Raw genomic sequence first — 17,178 nt, forward strand, 5'->3', positions numbered from 1 at the left:
GTTTCACGATGTATCACTGAGTGTAGTATTTATTATATTTATATTACCGAATAAGTTGTAAAGTTTGCGTAACTAAATAAGTAATAAATGAAGCAGGATGTTGGGTATTATAAACTCGAGAACTTTTGGAAATGTTTTTTAGATATCTTAGATAGATTCGAGTTGAATAGCAGACGTAAATTTGAAGAAGCTAATAAAGACTAACATTATAAAATTTATTCTGTTTGCACTGTTAGTTTTGTTGCCTCTTGAGAATTTCAGATTACTCGCGTCAATAGTCTTCAGCTTTTTGTTGGCGTTAGGCGTTTGGTTCAGTTTGCTTTCCTCTTTCCTATTTTGATGACAGCTATTATTTGGACAGGACACTTGAAAATCTTTCGTCAAACTTTCGATGAGAAAAAAGGGTGCTAAAAAATTAATCTCGCAAGATGCCCGACACGTTCTCGAACGACGTGGAGTTATTCCTTCGTTCTCACGTGCCTGGGAACGTGATAATAGGGATAAATTAAGGAAACATCGAGAATTAGGAGGCCCCGTATATCAAGGTGCCGTGCTGAACACGAGCTCTTACCTGTGTGATTCAGGTTCGTACACGACAGTCGTACGGGCAATAAAGAACTATATATACACACTGCCATTTCTTGTAAAATAGTTTTACGGCGACCGGGAAGAGGAATTTCGCGTAACCATAAAGGGACCGCCGAAGGCTCGCATATCGCGTGCACTCGCCACGTTTTGGTGATAGCGGAAGTCGTAAACTGAGAAAAGAAGTTTTCGCCTTACGTTTTTATGATTTTCCATTTTGTCAACTGGCTACGTTTTTTCAAACCGGTTTTCTCGAAAACTGGCATTTCTTTTTTGATAAACTTACGGATATCGAAGTAACTTGCGATTAACTTTGGGACTGAATTAACAAACGTTAAATAAGTATTTTACCCTGTTCTTCATGTTTGCTTTCTCTGTTTAAAGCAAAAAGGAAGTACAAATAATTTCATACGTTATAACAATAGAGATGAAAAGTAATTTAAATAACAAGTAATAACAAACCATAAACCGCGCGTCTCTCAGCATACATGTAGCAAATCTAATGACGGTATTCACAAGAAGTTTCCCGCATAACATCACGAACGTCCGAGATTACTTGATCAACGGCGACGTACCACCCAACGGTTCCACACATTCTCACACAAAGCAAGCCACCCCAAAAAAAGAAATTCCTCTTTAAAGAAAAGGCTCTTAGACGAGACGAGCTTACACCCTCCAATTTAATACGTGACGCGGCACGGTGCGGCGTGCGAGCGCGTCCGGATAAAAGTCTCTTAATAGAGAGGTCGACCTCTCGGAAGTACGAAAGTGGTGAGGCGCAATTAGCCCCACCAAGGGGGACTGTCTGGACTCGATTAGCCCATGGCCAGGAGATTGGTCTGCCGCAGCACGACTGGGTGGTCCGAGCGGGGTAATTTTCGGCTGCTGTCGACGTTCCCCTTCGGGGGAAAAATGGCCCCTCGAAATTGGCCCTGGAGTTACTGCGCGACGTGGGTCCACGACGCCATTTTTAGAATCTTCGTCTTGCTCCCTCGTTCCCTCCGACATCCACGATCCCCGTATCCCTGAGCAAGGGAGGCTTGAAACGCACCTCCGAGAGCGATTCCTTCCGTGGGGAGAGCAGCGAGGCCTCCCGGTAATTCAATTTTGGGGAAAAAAACACGGCACACCGGTTATTACGCGTTGATGAAAACATTGGACCGACAGGTACGGTGTGAGGATGCGGTTTCGAACTTCATTCCACCACCGACCGCCATCCCGTGGACAATGAAGCGATGTAATTCCATGTTTATTTATCTGCACGTCAGATGTGCTGCGAGACATACCGGGAAGTCAGGATGCAACTACATAAAATTCATGCAAAAAATATATGAAATAGAGAAAAAATTATTTCAAAATATACAAACCTGTCTTTTTATATATTTCACAATTAATATATTTACCCATCCAAGGCAAGGTTCGCAAATTAAGCTAAGGTTGTAATATTTATCAGAATTGATCGCACCGACTGATTTAAGCGTCCGAATTAAGAGGGTGGAACTTGATAAATTATTACTAGACTTAGCATATCTTCTTCTAGATCATTATAAATTATCATTCCTTACAAAACGTAGACAGAGAAAACAAATATATAAAGATAAAGTTCTTAGATGAACATCGGTGCAACCGGTCCTGGAACCGGCCCGGGACTTCTCAGTCCTTCGGACTACCGAGGATGGGCCCTGGCAAAATGTGCACGCGGGGGCCCGCGCGCCGGTTCCACGTACGACGGGAACTCTCCCACGGCGTACGACTGTCCGTACACTGTTCCGGGAACGATTAGGCGCGGAACAATGGGGCCCGCGGAACGCACGTGGGTCGTGACGCGCGACAAAACCGCAAAATGCGACCGTGATTAATCGGGGCCCAGGCCGCCCTCTCTGGCCGCGCAAGAACACGTCGCACCATGGGGAACGCGCCGGGACTCTATTTTCTTCTCCGGGGCCTCATCATGCCTCGCGCAAGCGCGCGACTAGTCCGCGAACGCGCGCGCTTAATGCGCGACCACTCGCCCGCTCCACGTCTCTCGTGGAAGTCGATGATAAATTTCTACACAACGAGCGCGTTTCTCCCTACCCTCGTCGCGCGCCTCGGCTAGTTGCAACCCCCATCGCGTTTCTTGCAACGTAGTGCGACGAGCTTGGTAGTCGTTCGAGAAGTTTGTGCGGTTGACCGCAAGACGTTTCTCCCGTTTTCGCGGTGTATGTATATAAGATTTTAATTTTAAATTTCTTGTGATCATAATGTACGTACACCGTTTGTAACGTAAATTGTTCACAGAAACATTGTCCATGCGGAGCATTTCAATTATCGCCGACACATGTGTTGGATAATAGCAATGCTTTTTTTTGGCAAGAAGTATGCATTCTATGTACATTCAATTTTTATTTTCAAATCTCTAGCTTTACATGCGTTCTCCATAACTCAGAAAGATCTAGAGGATGCCGAAACGCACAGATTCGTGCTCCGATAAGTCCTCGCAGTCGATCGGGTGGCGTGCATGCTCGCGCGCGCGCGCAGCAAACGGAACGCAGGACGAGAGTATCCGATAAGGACGCCATCGGGCGTGTATCGTCGCGGCACGGCAAATGACCACCGGGCCCTGGGGACTAATGCGCCGTGGAGGGGAGGCTCTCGGGGCCCGCTCTCGCGAACGCATACGCATAACACGCGTGCGCATACGAGCGGGACGCGTTACACGTGCAAGTTACAAGCAAACCGTGCAAGTATACGGGGCCCAGGACACCGAGGCGCCGGAGGTGGTCGTCGGCCGTTTCGAGCCGGGCGCGCTGCTCCGACGCCAATATTAATTAAACGATCCCATAAGCGCTTAACAAACTGGCCGTACGTTAGGCGGTTTATTGGGGTCCCCGAGCGGGGACGTTAAAATGTTCCAATCTTAATTAGGTAGGTGTTTACAGGAGGATAATTCCACGGGGTTTAAGCCGCTGCGCCGTTTCTACCGGACGCGGGCCACCGGGCACGACGCGCGGGGCCTCTTCCTCGCGACGGGCCCCGCGCGTCTAGACCGATTCCCCCGCCCTTCCGTTCCCTCACGCCTTCTCTCTCGCACTCTTGCACTCTTCGTCCCCCCTGCGCGTCGTCGGTTCCATTCTGGAACGATATTACGGTGTCCCTTGCCGCCGCGCTTCTTCGTTTTTGCTCCCCTCAGGGATGATCTTCTCGGTGTCCCCCTCTTGTGTCTTTCCTTCTTCTTCTTCTTCTTCTTCTTCTCTGGTGGAGTGCCAGAAGCACACCTCGAAGGACGCAGGACACTGATTATGGCGGTAGGTGGAGGAGGTCATTGAAATTTTTACGGCTCCTTCAGCTTCTCGGAATCTCGTCGCCACCGATATACGCCGGTCTTGCGTAATTATCTGCTTTGCGTTTTTTCTCTTGCTACGCTTCTCACTTTCTCTATCTCCGGCGAATTGATGACGGGGACGAGGGGAGGAACTAAGGGTAAACGAGTGACCGGGGACAGCGCGATTCGTTGGGGAGTAATTTTCGTTTACTGTACGATAAGCGATAACGGCTCCTCGGCGAAAGGGACTTGCAAATTAAGCGGCAACGCACGCTTTATATACCGATGTCTCCCTAAATCGTAATAATTGAAAGGGGAGATGCACGCTCGGGCCGGATGCTCATCGCCAGAGATACAGGTGGATAGGGCTCTGACTTCACCGAATATCGTACGATTAACATATCGTTTTGAGTCGTTATCGATATCGTAAAGTAACGTGTAGATATATTGCTCGCTCGTTAGTATTAATTTTGTGACAATAAAAAAGAGGTATCTGCCGTTATCTGCGATACCGTTACACACTTACCTCGCGTTTCCCTAATATGCATATTTCAGTACGTAAACAATTTTCTTTTTTATGAAATTAATTATTTTTCAGTGCAAATCAGTGATTTAATACGTCAATTTGTGCCTCAGCAACTTTGCTCGATCGAAATCACGCGTATCGATGTCAGAGTTTTCTGGCGACTCTTTTCTTTGCAGAAGAGGCTTCCGTTGCATCTTCAATGCATACGAGTATTCTCTATGCAGCTATGCCATGCGGGAGTGCTGCGCAAACAGCAATTTGCGCTCGTTAGAGTAACGTTTAGAAGCACTTAGCGCTTCCTCGGGGCGGTCTTCCGCGTTCTCCAGACAGATTAGGCTAATTCTCGTGCCAGGACAGTGCACCCGCAACTACGGAAGTTCGAAGAATGCTAGCGCAACAGAGGTAGCGCGTATCGCATCATTGATCCTGAGGTCAAACATCAAGAACGATCGGAAAAGACAGCATCGTCAGATCTTCTTCACTTGTAAGATCGTCGATTCTCGAATTGCTTCGCAGATGAGTAAGCTAAGCCACTGCGCCATTTCGTAGAAATTAACGTTGAACAGAATTTATGAGAATGTCTATTTGGAAGCGAGTAACACGTTAACGAGACGTATAAAACTAACGGCGGACGAGCATACAATCAATGCTTCGCAAGCGAAATCGGCAGATGAATTTTTCTCCGAAGGTAACGACATTTCTTGGCCCGTTTCGCTCAAGGAGAGCCGCAATCGCGAAATACACACATAATATTATGCACTTTATTGTAAAAATCCACACGTTGCGGATCGAGAATGCCACTTTATCGGTACGGCACTTGCAAGAGATCGTTACGCGAAGGTGAGCAGCGATCTTAAAGTTAGAGTCATGCACAAGTGCACCTGCAGTTGCATACTTTACGCGAGGAGCGCGATCAGCTTTATAGGGTTTATCGGAAGTACGGTAGTTTCGATACGCGAATCGATGTTCGGCCAATCGGAAAAATTTCATTCTTGCATTCTTACTCATTCTTTTTCATTTCGATCAGTTGTGTACATTTAGAATGTACTTACAGAATGCACAAAGCTTATAAGCTTGCATTATATTGCAATATATTCACGGAAAGTGTCAATCTTTAGTGCAAAAATAAATAGTCCCAGTCGCTAAGCGAAGAACCTGATCACGACTCGCGATATTACGTGTCTTGCAAATTGTTTCTTGCTCCGTGACATTAATAATCACACGCTTCGGTAGTACCCCCTTCATCCCCTCCTCATCCCTTAAGGGGGGAGCCTGCTTAAGAACGTTGAAAATAAGGTATAATTTTACGAATTTTTTTGAAGAAACTATACAGCGGATCATTATAAAACTTTGATGCATTTATTAGTACATGTTTAAAGATAAAAAAAATTATTTTTTTATTTGAATATATCGCCTGTAGAGGTCGTCCTGGAGGCATCTTAGTGCAGCCGGCATTGCAAATTGGTGAGCATTCTCCTGCCTCCAAATTTCATCCAAACTGAAAAATTGAAATATTTTCTCGTTATTTATGAATTCCCATCGTCGATGAACCTTTAATATTCATAAAAACATTAAGTTAAACAATTATTTTTGCATGAAAAAGTTCAAAACCTTTGCCTAAAAATCGTACTTTTGTGTTCTAAGCTCCACCATTTTGGCACTTTTTAACTTTTTTCTTCTCTCTTTGGTTCATCGACGATGGGAATTCATAAATAACGAGAACATATTTCAATTTTTCAGTTTAGACGAAATTCGGAGGCAGGAGAATGCTCACCAATTTGCAATGCCGGCGACGCGGCTGCACTAAGATTTCTCCAGGACGACCTCTACAAGCGATATATTCAAATCAAAAAATAATTTTTTTTATCTTTAAACATGTACTAATAAATGCATCAAAGTTTTATAATGATCCGCTGTATAGTTTCTCCAAAAACAATTCGTAAAATATATCTTATTTTCAGCGTTCTAAAGCAGGCTCCCCCCTTAAGGGGGGATTCTCATGTAAAGAGCCAAAAAGAAGCAGATTTTTCGGAATTTTTTTTCAAGAACGTATTTAGTCAAAGGATCTCAAACTTTAATAGTACATCAATACATGTAAAGAGAATATAAAAATATTTTTTTGGTTAAAAAAAACATATATATAGATATAGGTATGGACGCCGCCTTCAGCGGCTTCGGCGTCGCAGGCGTCAAACGGTGTGCAGTCTAGCATCCGCTGTAATGGTCTGAAACAGAATATTCAACAATATTTATTAATTATAGATCATTACGCATCGTTTGAACCTCATGAAGCAAAAAAAAAAACCAAATTGAAAAGAATGGCGACATTTGAAAAAAAAAGCTGTTTTTTTATTAAAATTTTCATTGTTATTGTGAAATAAACATTATTTACTTTAAAAATTTTTGTTGCTTTTGAGGTTCATACGATGAACAATATAATTGTCTACATGTAGAGCCCCGAAAGAGCCCAATCGGTCTAATATTTTTTTAGTTATCCTGCACACCAGTTTGAAAAAAGTGATTTCAAGAAAAACGCGTTTAAAGTTTTCGGTTATAAAAAGTAATGCTTTTCAATACTTACAGTCCTAATCGGCGATTCCAGGGCCATATAGTAGGCCTTCTGCATCCTCGTATAATTGCTGCTGTTGTAAATTCAGTTCTTTGCGAGCAGTTCGAGCTTCTTTCGAGCTACTGAGGCTTCGTCACTCCTGTTGCCGTATTCGCGCGGCGTCATACGAGTCCGCATACTCCTTACAATGGGTACCGATCTTTAGTTCTAATGTGTCCATAATTTTTAAAACGGCGAAATAGCCTTCGTTGAATAATCCTGCAGCAATATATGCGGCTATTTCCACTGTTCGGATGCCACAATATAAATATTTCGGAGCCAAACGCCAAACACACGAATCGAAGCTCTCGTAAAAATTTCCTGCCTCAGCTATACAAGTACGCGAAGGTATATCACAACAAAAGAAAACCATTAGACGTATACCTGCGAAGCTGTTTGTTATGTACGAGTGTATGAGTGAGGACAGACGAGACGCGTGTCTCCGCTCCGAGCGCTCCCAGCTACCTACTCAACGCGCGGTCGAAAACTCGACTATAACTATACGTAGAGGTCGAATATCGATTTGTAACTTTAGGAACATATTTTCCACATGTATTAGAGTTGATTTAAGCAAAACAAATTTTTTGACTCGTTACATGAGAATCCCCCCTTAAGATTCGTGTTAAATTGTGCAGAGGCTCGAACGCTCGCGTGCGCTTTATTTGGGCAGCCAGACGGAGCGGAACGCGAGGATTGAAATCGCTCAAACGTTCTAATGAGCGAACTCTAATAGCCGAAAGATCGTTATTAGACACGACTTAACGTTCTCCTAGCGAGCAGTAAACCGAGACGACGCAACAGGTTCCACGGACGTTAATGTGCCGCGCTATGTGCGTCCCGCGTATGTTACGCTAATTGGGCCGGCGAGATTTTCCATTTTACTCGAGGCGGTCTCGGCGAGGTAGGCTCTCTCGATTGGTAGGGACCGGTCGGACACGCTTCGTGCCCCATCCGGGAATCGTTAATTAGGGCCCCCAATATCCGCGAGGTATGCGACTATATAACGTAAAAGTCGAGCGCAAGGTATACGCCTTTGTGACGAGATCGCGTCGCGCCTTTTGAGTACCTGGACCTTTTAACGGATACTCTTCCTCTCCGTCCCCTCTCTCCCCCTTCTCGTTCCACCATAGGTAATTAGCGAGGTTTCAGGATCTCGCCATGAACCTGTCGAAAATGACATACGCGAAACCGCCGGCGATGTGATTGGGATCCCTTTACTTAACCGAGTGTTGCCCTGATCCCTCCTTATGATCGTCGTACACGCTCGATGCACTCTTCTGAGACACCGCGCGCACTTTGCTTGTCTATTATTAAATTTTGTATTTTTGATCTTAATCGTTTGAATTGTTCGACGCAAATCGGCTTTTATTTGTTGTTTCTTTCGGAGCCCGCTGCGTTGATAAATCGCATAGATCTTTGGATGATTAACAATTATTCTTGTAATTTTTGAAAATTTAGCACTACATTGTCAATTCCCCGGAATATTTTATAAACTCAAGCATGACACTCAAGATTTTAATTTCTCATTATTGTCGTTGGCGACCAGAGTTGTTTTTGTTTTCATCACTTATGGCTCGGAAACCGTTTTGAAATTCGAGTTAAGTTTCTCTGCTCTGATACACACACTGTGTCTTCAAGGCGCTTGCGAGGGGTGTCTGAAAAAGAAGCGACCGAGAGAGTGAGTCGGGAGAGCGGCCGGCGCGTACGCGAGGCAGGACGATAAATATCTTTATGCGCTGCACGTTGCAAGCGCGCACGACATTGTGGGCAATGGTCGTAAACCGACATGTCCGTGCCCTCTCCTCCGCGCGCCCTTCAAGTCGCGCCCCCCTTGACCCCTCCCGTGTATCTGATGCCAGGTTATACGCGCCGGGCCGTGGCACCGACAACTTCATCCGCAGGGCGCCTCTGATTTATCCTTATTAATAAAACTTTAAAGTCCTGTTAACATGTGCTGGCGAAGCGGGGAGGGGTAGCGGGGTTGTGAGAACGGTCGAGGGGGTGAGTGGGAACGCGCGTGGGCGCAGGGGGGGATACGTCACGACAGCGAAACTATTGCTGCACTCGAAAAAGCCGGAACGGCCGAGATTTAGGTGTTGTCTCAATCCGTGTAATTGCCCGCAAGATTAATACCGTGCGTCTCACGATGTTTCGGATAAGAAGTGTGTATAAAGTCTCCGAGCGTTTCAGGAATGTTGCGTGCGTACCGATCTGGATCCTCTTGCCGCTTAATTTAATAACCAGATATTTGTTCTGTGCAGGATTAACGCATTAAACCGTCGCAATGTTATTGTCGCAATGATTCTATTCACAACGTACAACAATTTTGATATTGAATATATGTATATTTTTTACTTGTCTCATATTTATGTACCATCTATTAAATACATTAAATATATCTGTTATTCTATCATGCGTATCACTATCTAATAATTCTTCTCGGCGTCATAATTATTCGTTTTTCAGTTAAATAAAATAACGATGCGACAGAGAAAGATTAAGAGAAAAAGACACACGAAAGAGAGAAACGGAATGATATCGTGACACAGTGTCGATCCCGTGGGCCGAAAGTTTCTCGGCTCGGGTCCGTAGCATTACGACCACACATTGGGGCGCGCAGCGGGGTGCACGATGCAGCGCCAGGGGATGCTGAGCGGAGGGGGTGAGCGCGGGCGGCGAGCGAGCACGGCGCTTCTCCACGAGAGAGATAGCAGGCATTATTAAAAGTACATAAACACCGCGAGGTAAAACGCGAGTTATGACCCGGCCTGGCTGTGAATTAAGGAGAGGCGACGACGGGACGATGAGGGCACGAGATAAAGAGAGCTCTATCGGGGCCCTCTACCTATGGCGAATGCGAGTTCTTCGGACACCCTGCGTCTTCTCTTCTTCCTATCTTCTGCATCGCTTTTAGCACTCTTCCTCTTTCTTCGTCTTTCTTCTTGCGAAGTGTTCGCGCGCTTTGGTCCCGAGAGAACCACGTCACTTCTTCGCGCTGCTCGAACGACGACTTTGTTCCGCGTGGAAGCGTGCGCCTTGCATTCGATGAAGCGCGAGGTGTAGAATGTAGCTAAAATATCCTCAAATTCGCAAGATCCGACGTAAACGACGTAATTCTATTTTCAACTTTGGTCAGGATTGCTTACACAGATCAAAATCTTGAAACGAACGTGAGCCATAGTTCTTTCTCCGTTCCTCTCCACGTACGGATAGCGCATATTCAAGCGGAAAAATATGAAGAATCGGTCTGGTATTGCGCCGTTCGCTTCTATCAACGTTCTCCAGGCCGGGATGAGTCGGAACATTCGTTCACGTGGCAAACCGCTAGCGCGAGCGAGCGCACGACCGATCGACAGTAACGAGAGCATAGTGGACATCCTCGCGTGGGGCATCCGGAGGATGCCAAGCCCTAATGAAGCCGTTTTGGTGAACGGGCCCACCATCGTCCCGCCGGTGGCAGAGGGGAAGAGATCGATCCGTTATCGGCAGGACTCGATCTGAGATCGGCGTTTAGACTCGCGATCGGCTATCGATCCTCGGGGACGCCGGCTCGATGGAACTCGGACGTAATTCACGATCCCCCGTCGTCTCTCTTCCCCTCTGTCTCCTTCTCTCTCTTTTATTCCGCCACGGATCGTCCGATCGCGTTTGGCCGTCTTTTTGATTGAGACGCTCTCAATCGCAGTTGACCGTGCACCCCCGCGGATCGCGCGCAACGACGATGAACGTGCCCGATAGCGGCTCACCGTGATCGTCATTAAGCATTTACCAGCCGCGACGTCTCGACGTCATGACGATGCGGGATAACGGCGGACATTGATACAAGAATAATTGTAATGAGCACTGCCATATGCGACGAACACGCGCGAACAATGCGCGCGGATTTCGACGGTAATCTCTTTGACTTTTTGCGTGTCTCGATACCGATTGCTCGCTATTGTGCTACGCAGCTTTGCTGTATCGCAAGGACTGCAAACATGAGCGCAAATATCAGATTAATTAAACGTTATCAGAAATTTGCGCAGGTAATTCTTGTACCTTGTATGCGACGCCATTTTTTAGTCCAGCGCGTCGAGAGGAACGACGAGCGTCCAGGCGACGGCTCAATCCCGCGGAATGCGATATTAATTAGCTCCTTCATCCCGTGCCTTAAACGGCCGCTCACGAGGGTCGACGAGGAGAGATGCGGCACGTCCTGCACTTGTCCCGTCGTCCTCTCGCTCATGTCGTGCGTCCACCCACGACGGCCGCAATATGGATGCGAGTATTTAGCTGGCGGGACCCAGGAAGGTCCTGAATCATCTCGTGCTCCTCTGGAATGGCCGCGTCGCCATTACACGCACGGACAGTAACATAATGCAACATACGCACGTAGTCACCCACCACCCACGTGGTGGGACGATCCCGTCGTCGTGCGGCCAGCCGTGGACGAAAGTCGATCGAGGGGCGATCGTAAATCCTTGCCTGAGCGACGTGCTCTCTGCACTCATTACCACGTCTGGTTAATTAATGAATATCGAGAGAGAGAGAGAGAGAGAGAGATGCTGCCTGTTGTATTGTATATGTTAAGTCTTACTTCTTTTGTTTTTAGCGCAAAACTTCAACTTTTCTCTCTCTCTCTCATTATCAGATTTATTATAAATAAACCATACATCATGTAAGTAAAAAGATGGAATGGACATGAATCATTGATCATGAATTAACGACTATTACATTCCATCTTTTAAAGCGTTAAAACCGTTTGAAAATTTTGTAAGATCAGAGAGACTTTATTAAGATATAAATTGAAGATAGGCGAAAGCGAAAGCGGAAGGGGATCGAAACGTGGAAACGGCGAAAGGGTATTTGATGTAATTGGCGCTAATTAACTACGGACCAACGGGCTCAGTGACGTACGATGATATTACTAGTAATTCATGATAGTTTCTTAACGATTCGACGAGTGGATTATTTATAGTCGGACCGATCGGGTCGGGTCTTGGAATCCCGGGATATTTATTGCGGAGTCTCAATGTACGTATGTATGATAGAGTCTGTACTTAGAGATATCAAGATGTCAGACCGCTAACGTATCGTTCGCGTACCCCATTAATTACGAAGATTGGAAATCATCGCTAGATTTAATCATCGAGATTCTTATCGTAGCTTAAAGACACGAAAAAGGAAACATGGCACGTATCGTGACATGCCACTTTTGATGTATCGCGATTTAGTTTATTCTAAAGTTGCGCAAGAATAATCTTCAGTTTAAAATCCTTTTTTACAAGATTATGTAATCCTAATAATTATACAAAAATTGATTTAGAACTAATTATAATATATAAGGGAACAAGACAAGATGCAAGTATCTTGTACTTTGAATTTCGCAGCGTTAAACTTTCTTTTAACTACTAAGAAATTATAATATCTGTAATTGATCTTTTTCTCGTTCCGTCATTTCGAGCAAGTCTACAGGATGCGTTTTGTCGCATGCATCATCGATGCAGCAGCGATGTATCTGCGATGCGTGCTAAGTAAGCGGTTAGTTAGCTGCGGCAATTAGCATCCGTGTCGCTGGCCGGCGGTTACTGTTGCTCCTGTCGTTGTTGCTGTCGTCGTCACTGACACCGCCAGGCACGCTCGACTAACCGGGAAAACGGCTTTAAAGATTGTTAAACTGTGTGTCAATAACCGATCGTCGTCGATGCTGCTGATACACGCGACTGGTCCGTGGCTGTATCAGTTGCATCGGACTTGAAATAAAATCATCTCTCGCGATTGCACGGATGATTTAAGCCGCATCTTCGCATAAGATTCCTGATCTTTAGTCATCATTTCATCAAACATTTAATTAAAATTGCGTGAAAGATATTGACAATATTCGGGAATATTATGTACAAATAAATTGAAAACATACACACAATTTTAATTTATGCTTTCCTCTATGAGGGATTTTTGCATATAATTTTGTAAAAGTTATTTTGCCGATGTAGTCAATAATTAGAAAAGCTCCGTACACTAAATATTATTGCACTATTGTTTATATGTTTGTGTCTATACCTGAAATCTTGTCTAATTATGCAGCCGTCAAATCCGTTTAATTTCGTCGAGTCAATTTTCGACATGATCCTGGCTGTTAGCATGCCAATTACAGAACGCCGTTCGTAAATCTTCCCCATCACGATTCCAGTATTATAAATTCATTTGCGCGTTCACGCCCTCTCACCTCTTGCTGCCTGCTCTCTTCGTCGGACGCGAAACGACTCGGGCTGAGGTCCAAGATCACGGGATGGGACCAATCGGGGACTGGCCACGAGGCCGGAACGGAGGCGAGGAAAAAATCCCTTGTGGTCGCAAAACAAAATGTCACGTAATTATCGCGGTAGGTGTTCCATCGTGGAGCTTCCCCGTTCCCCGGCCGCCCCTCACATGGATAACCTCTGGCAAGGCCTGGCAAGGGGCAAAAAGTGCAGCGAAAAACCACTGGGGGGATCGTAAAACGGGCCCGTTTATGAGCACCAACGCGTCCGAGAGGAGAGAGAGGGCGTTTCTACCCGGCTGCTGTAATAAACATTCCCTATCGGTCGGCTAGAAGCGCGCAAAGAGAAAGAAGCACCTGCGGTTTCTCAACACGGTGGTTCTCTTATACATACTGTGTGTGCCGCGTTATCCCTTATAAAGGGTTCCTTATCCGAAATTTTATGATTAATTTTAAGTTCATCATTAAGGAGCAAAGATGTTTCTTAATATTAGTATTTAAAACTTTCCTGTTTTAATATTGGAAGTTTTAATATTTAAAAAGTGTCGCTTATTACGTTGTACTGTAGGATAATTTAGTGAAAATATGTTTTTATGTGATTTTGTGACATGGAGATAAGCTTAGATTATCGATTTTTTAATACTATCATAAAATAAGTTATTGTATCTTGTAATTAGCGGAAACGCTAAAAGAAGCATTAAAGCAAAGTTATCAGGATGGTTGCCGAAGGTATTTGAAGATCACGTGCGTAGCGCGAGAGCGGATAAAAATAAGAAAAAAAATGAAAAATGTCGATAGAAGGATAGTAAAAATAGAAGGAAGAAGAAAATAAAGAAGAAAGGAAAAGAGGAAGAGAGAGAGAGAGTAGAAAGGATGAGCTCTAACGCTCGGACACCGTTAAATTATCGTTATTGATTCGTAATTATCGGGAAATAACTCAATAAAGGGCCCATGGATTATGGTGCGGACCATCAATAAAATATCAATTTCGATAATGGCCGTCGGCCCGGAGAATCACGCGAGACCGTGCGAGAGAAGGGCGAGGGAAGGAGAGGTCCGTAGGGCGATTTTGACGCCTCTCTTTCGCGGCGGCCTTGCCGCGTAATTACGAGCCTCGCGGAACACGGCGGTGGGTCCGACTGGGCCCTTAAGTTTCGCCCCGTCTCTCGCTCTTCTTCTCTTTTCACTTTCCTTCTCCTCCTCTTCTTACTCTATCATCTTCTTGGCTATCGTGTGTCTGCGCGTCTCTCCGTTATCGATATAATGTGCGACTTCTACAGTTACTCAATACTCTCGGGAGACGGAAGTTATCGCCCTTTCGCTGAAGAAAATTGTTGCTAAGGGGTTGTCACAATATCGACGAATTATTTTATTGCATTATCATGTCAGTCTTTCTTCATTATCCTTCAATCATTAATTGAAGATGTGTTTATGAGAAGGAATTTTATAAAATTTATTATTAAAATTCTTGAAAAAATCCCCGTCAGACATTGATTTTTAATTTTTATCATTTCCTCTTGCTGACTTTATATAAGACTTTGAAAAATTCTTTTTTTATCTTATGAGATACAGAAGTTATCACACGTAAACTCTGATTTTGTCGAGCGAATTACACGTGTGGAAAGAATGACTGGTTGATTTTGTTCATGGGATGAAGGATAAAATTATCTTTTAGCGTCTTTCCACGGACGTAACGGATTACTCGTTGGCATTAAAAACTTGCTTCCGGGAATGGACCTTTTTCGAGGGTCCAGTTAAGCCTCTTGCTGCAGGAATCATTCGAAAATTGCGTCCACATAGCGCTTCTTAATATCCGCAACGAGAAAAAGCCAAGTTAATGATTACAAACGACCCTGCCGGAGAAATGGAGATAATGGCAACAATCAATAAATACGTTGCAAAATGCGACCGTGCACGTTGCTCATTACATGTCAATATATCTAATTGCACACGTCCAGTCACGAGGGCGATCACGATTCTCTCTCTCTCTCTCTCTTTCTCCACGCAAAATGACGTTGCGAAAGCGCGGCCGTTCATTACGGACAAACGCTGCGCCGTGTGGCGCGCGTAAAAGTGATAACAATAATTGCGAATGGACCGCATGTCGTTACCCGTTACTTATCTGCGTTTCCGTTGCGCTTACTCTGATCTGATAGCATCGAAACGCACCGCGAGCTCCAAGGACGCCGCGGTCTCTCGCGATGCGAATCGCCAAACGAGACGGCGCGGCGTAAGTGCACTTTGGTGGCTGGCACCGGGGGTAGGGGGATCGTATTTTACGAAATAAGTCTAAATCATTAGCTCCGTATTCCCGGTGAAATCGCCTCGTGGTGAACCTCTCTCGTTCTTTCCCTTTTTTTCGGCCTGGCTTTCCGCTCGAGCGATACCGGGGTATCTCGAGACGGACGCACCCAGAATTCCCCGGGCACCAAGGGCGTTAGCCCGCGTACATTAATTACGAGCGTAATCTCCGGCCTAAAGCATAACGAGAGGAAGCAAGAGGGGAAGAGAAGGGAAGCGGAGGGGAGGAAGGGAAGCGAGAAACGAGATAGAGAAGCGAAGGGCCGGCGATGCCGCAGCGAACGCGCGGCGATACGGGTGTTCCTACAAGCCGATGGCTTCCTGGTGAGAGTTGCTACTCATGCCGCGTAATGCAGCCGCAATATTTCGTTGCCCGCGACGCTGAATCCTGTCTTCTAATGTGCGCGACAGTTGCGGCATGCTACCCGTTGTCGGAACCGGTGACGTGGATCGCTAGCTCGTCGTCGATGCAATCCGGAGAACCACATCGCGGTCCATCGTTGATCCGTCGATAAGCTCGATGATCTTCAACGGAACTCTTGTACGCGTAAAACAGTTTTACGTCGATTTAAGTTACGGCTGTGTATGAATCACAATTTTTAGAAAGAGTAAATTTGAAAAAGAATTCGCAACGTCATTTTTTCCGGAATCACGAGGAACCTGATGCATTCCTTAACGGAACTGTGAGAAGCACGATTTGCAGAACGGAGCAGTGAAAGTGAGAACGAAGAGCCATGGATGAAGCTACTGATCCGAGAATATGCTAATTTTCTAAGAATCGACATTCTTCTCCCTCTTCTTCTTGTTCTTTGATGGACAGAAGAATGAATTGAGTCCTCGAACGACCAGGTGGTCCGTTCCTGGTACATGCAACCAACTGCACCTCCTCAGGCGCGCGTTAATCCCCTTCGGAAGCCTGATCTCTTGATAATCGACCGATCGCTGGAGCTGGATGCACATAGGTACACGGGTGATGCAATGAGCAAAGCACACGGAGCAAATTGGTAATCGCTGAAGCAACAGGAGAGACTGTGGTCTCTCGAAATCGCGCGGAGAGAATCAGCGATGATGTTAAGCGCACTTTAATACGATCCCGCTCGATTGAGAGAGAAGACGCGAGACATTTTCAATATCGTCAAACCATTAATTATCATCCTGGTGTCGGGTTCAACGGATTCTTCCGCTCTCCGGCTACTTAGGTGGCCGCCGGCGCCCGGATGATGTATTTCGGTGTTTTTGTTCGACATTAATAACGACGTAGCTTCTTTCTTCTCAGCGTTTCTCAAATAAGAGGACACGTTTTCACCACAGGTATGGGCATCTGACAATCCATACCCCTTCCGTTGTCCCTTTCGTTGTCCGTTGCGGACGTTGGCGAACAGGGCTTGGTGACCGTTATAATTCCGGAGGGACCGATCTTCTCGAAGCGCGCAAATCGATTCCCCGAGTCGTTCATTACATGTAATAGTTCTCTCGCGCCGGGGCTCGCTAATGAAATCATGTCGAACGGTGTAATTTACGAAATATATAATTCGTAGGCTAATAAAAGTTGGTAATTACCCTATCAAAGGGACGGAGCGGTGAGAACTTTTATCGGTGCTACATGATTACGTTTG

General features: G+C 45.6%; 1 long non-coding RNA gene across 1 annotated transcript; it reads right to left on the minus strand.

Moving 5' to 3' along the window:
* Positions 1-6,449: 6,449 nt before the first annotated feature.
* On the minus strand, positions 6,450-7,605 carry LOC105285319. Its single transcript, XR_002193729.2, has 2 exons — positions 6,997-7,605; positions 6,450-6,640 (listed from the first exon to the last, which is right to left on the minus strand). It is a non-coding gene; the product is annotated as an uncharacterized LOC105285319 (long non-coding RNA).
* Positions 7,606-17,178: the final 9,573 nt, after the last annotated feature.

The sequence above is a fragment of the Ooceraea biroi genome, chromosome 2 (genome assembly GCF_003672135.1).
Source record: "Ooceraea biroi isolate clonal line C1 chromosome 2, Obir_v5.4, whole genome shotgun sequence".
NCBI classification, from domain to species: domain Eukaryota; kingdom Metazoa; phylum Arthropoda; class Insecta; order Hymenoptera; family Formicidae; genus Ooceraea; species Ooceraea biroi.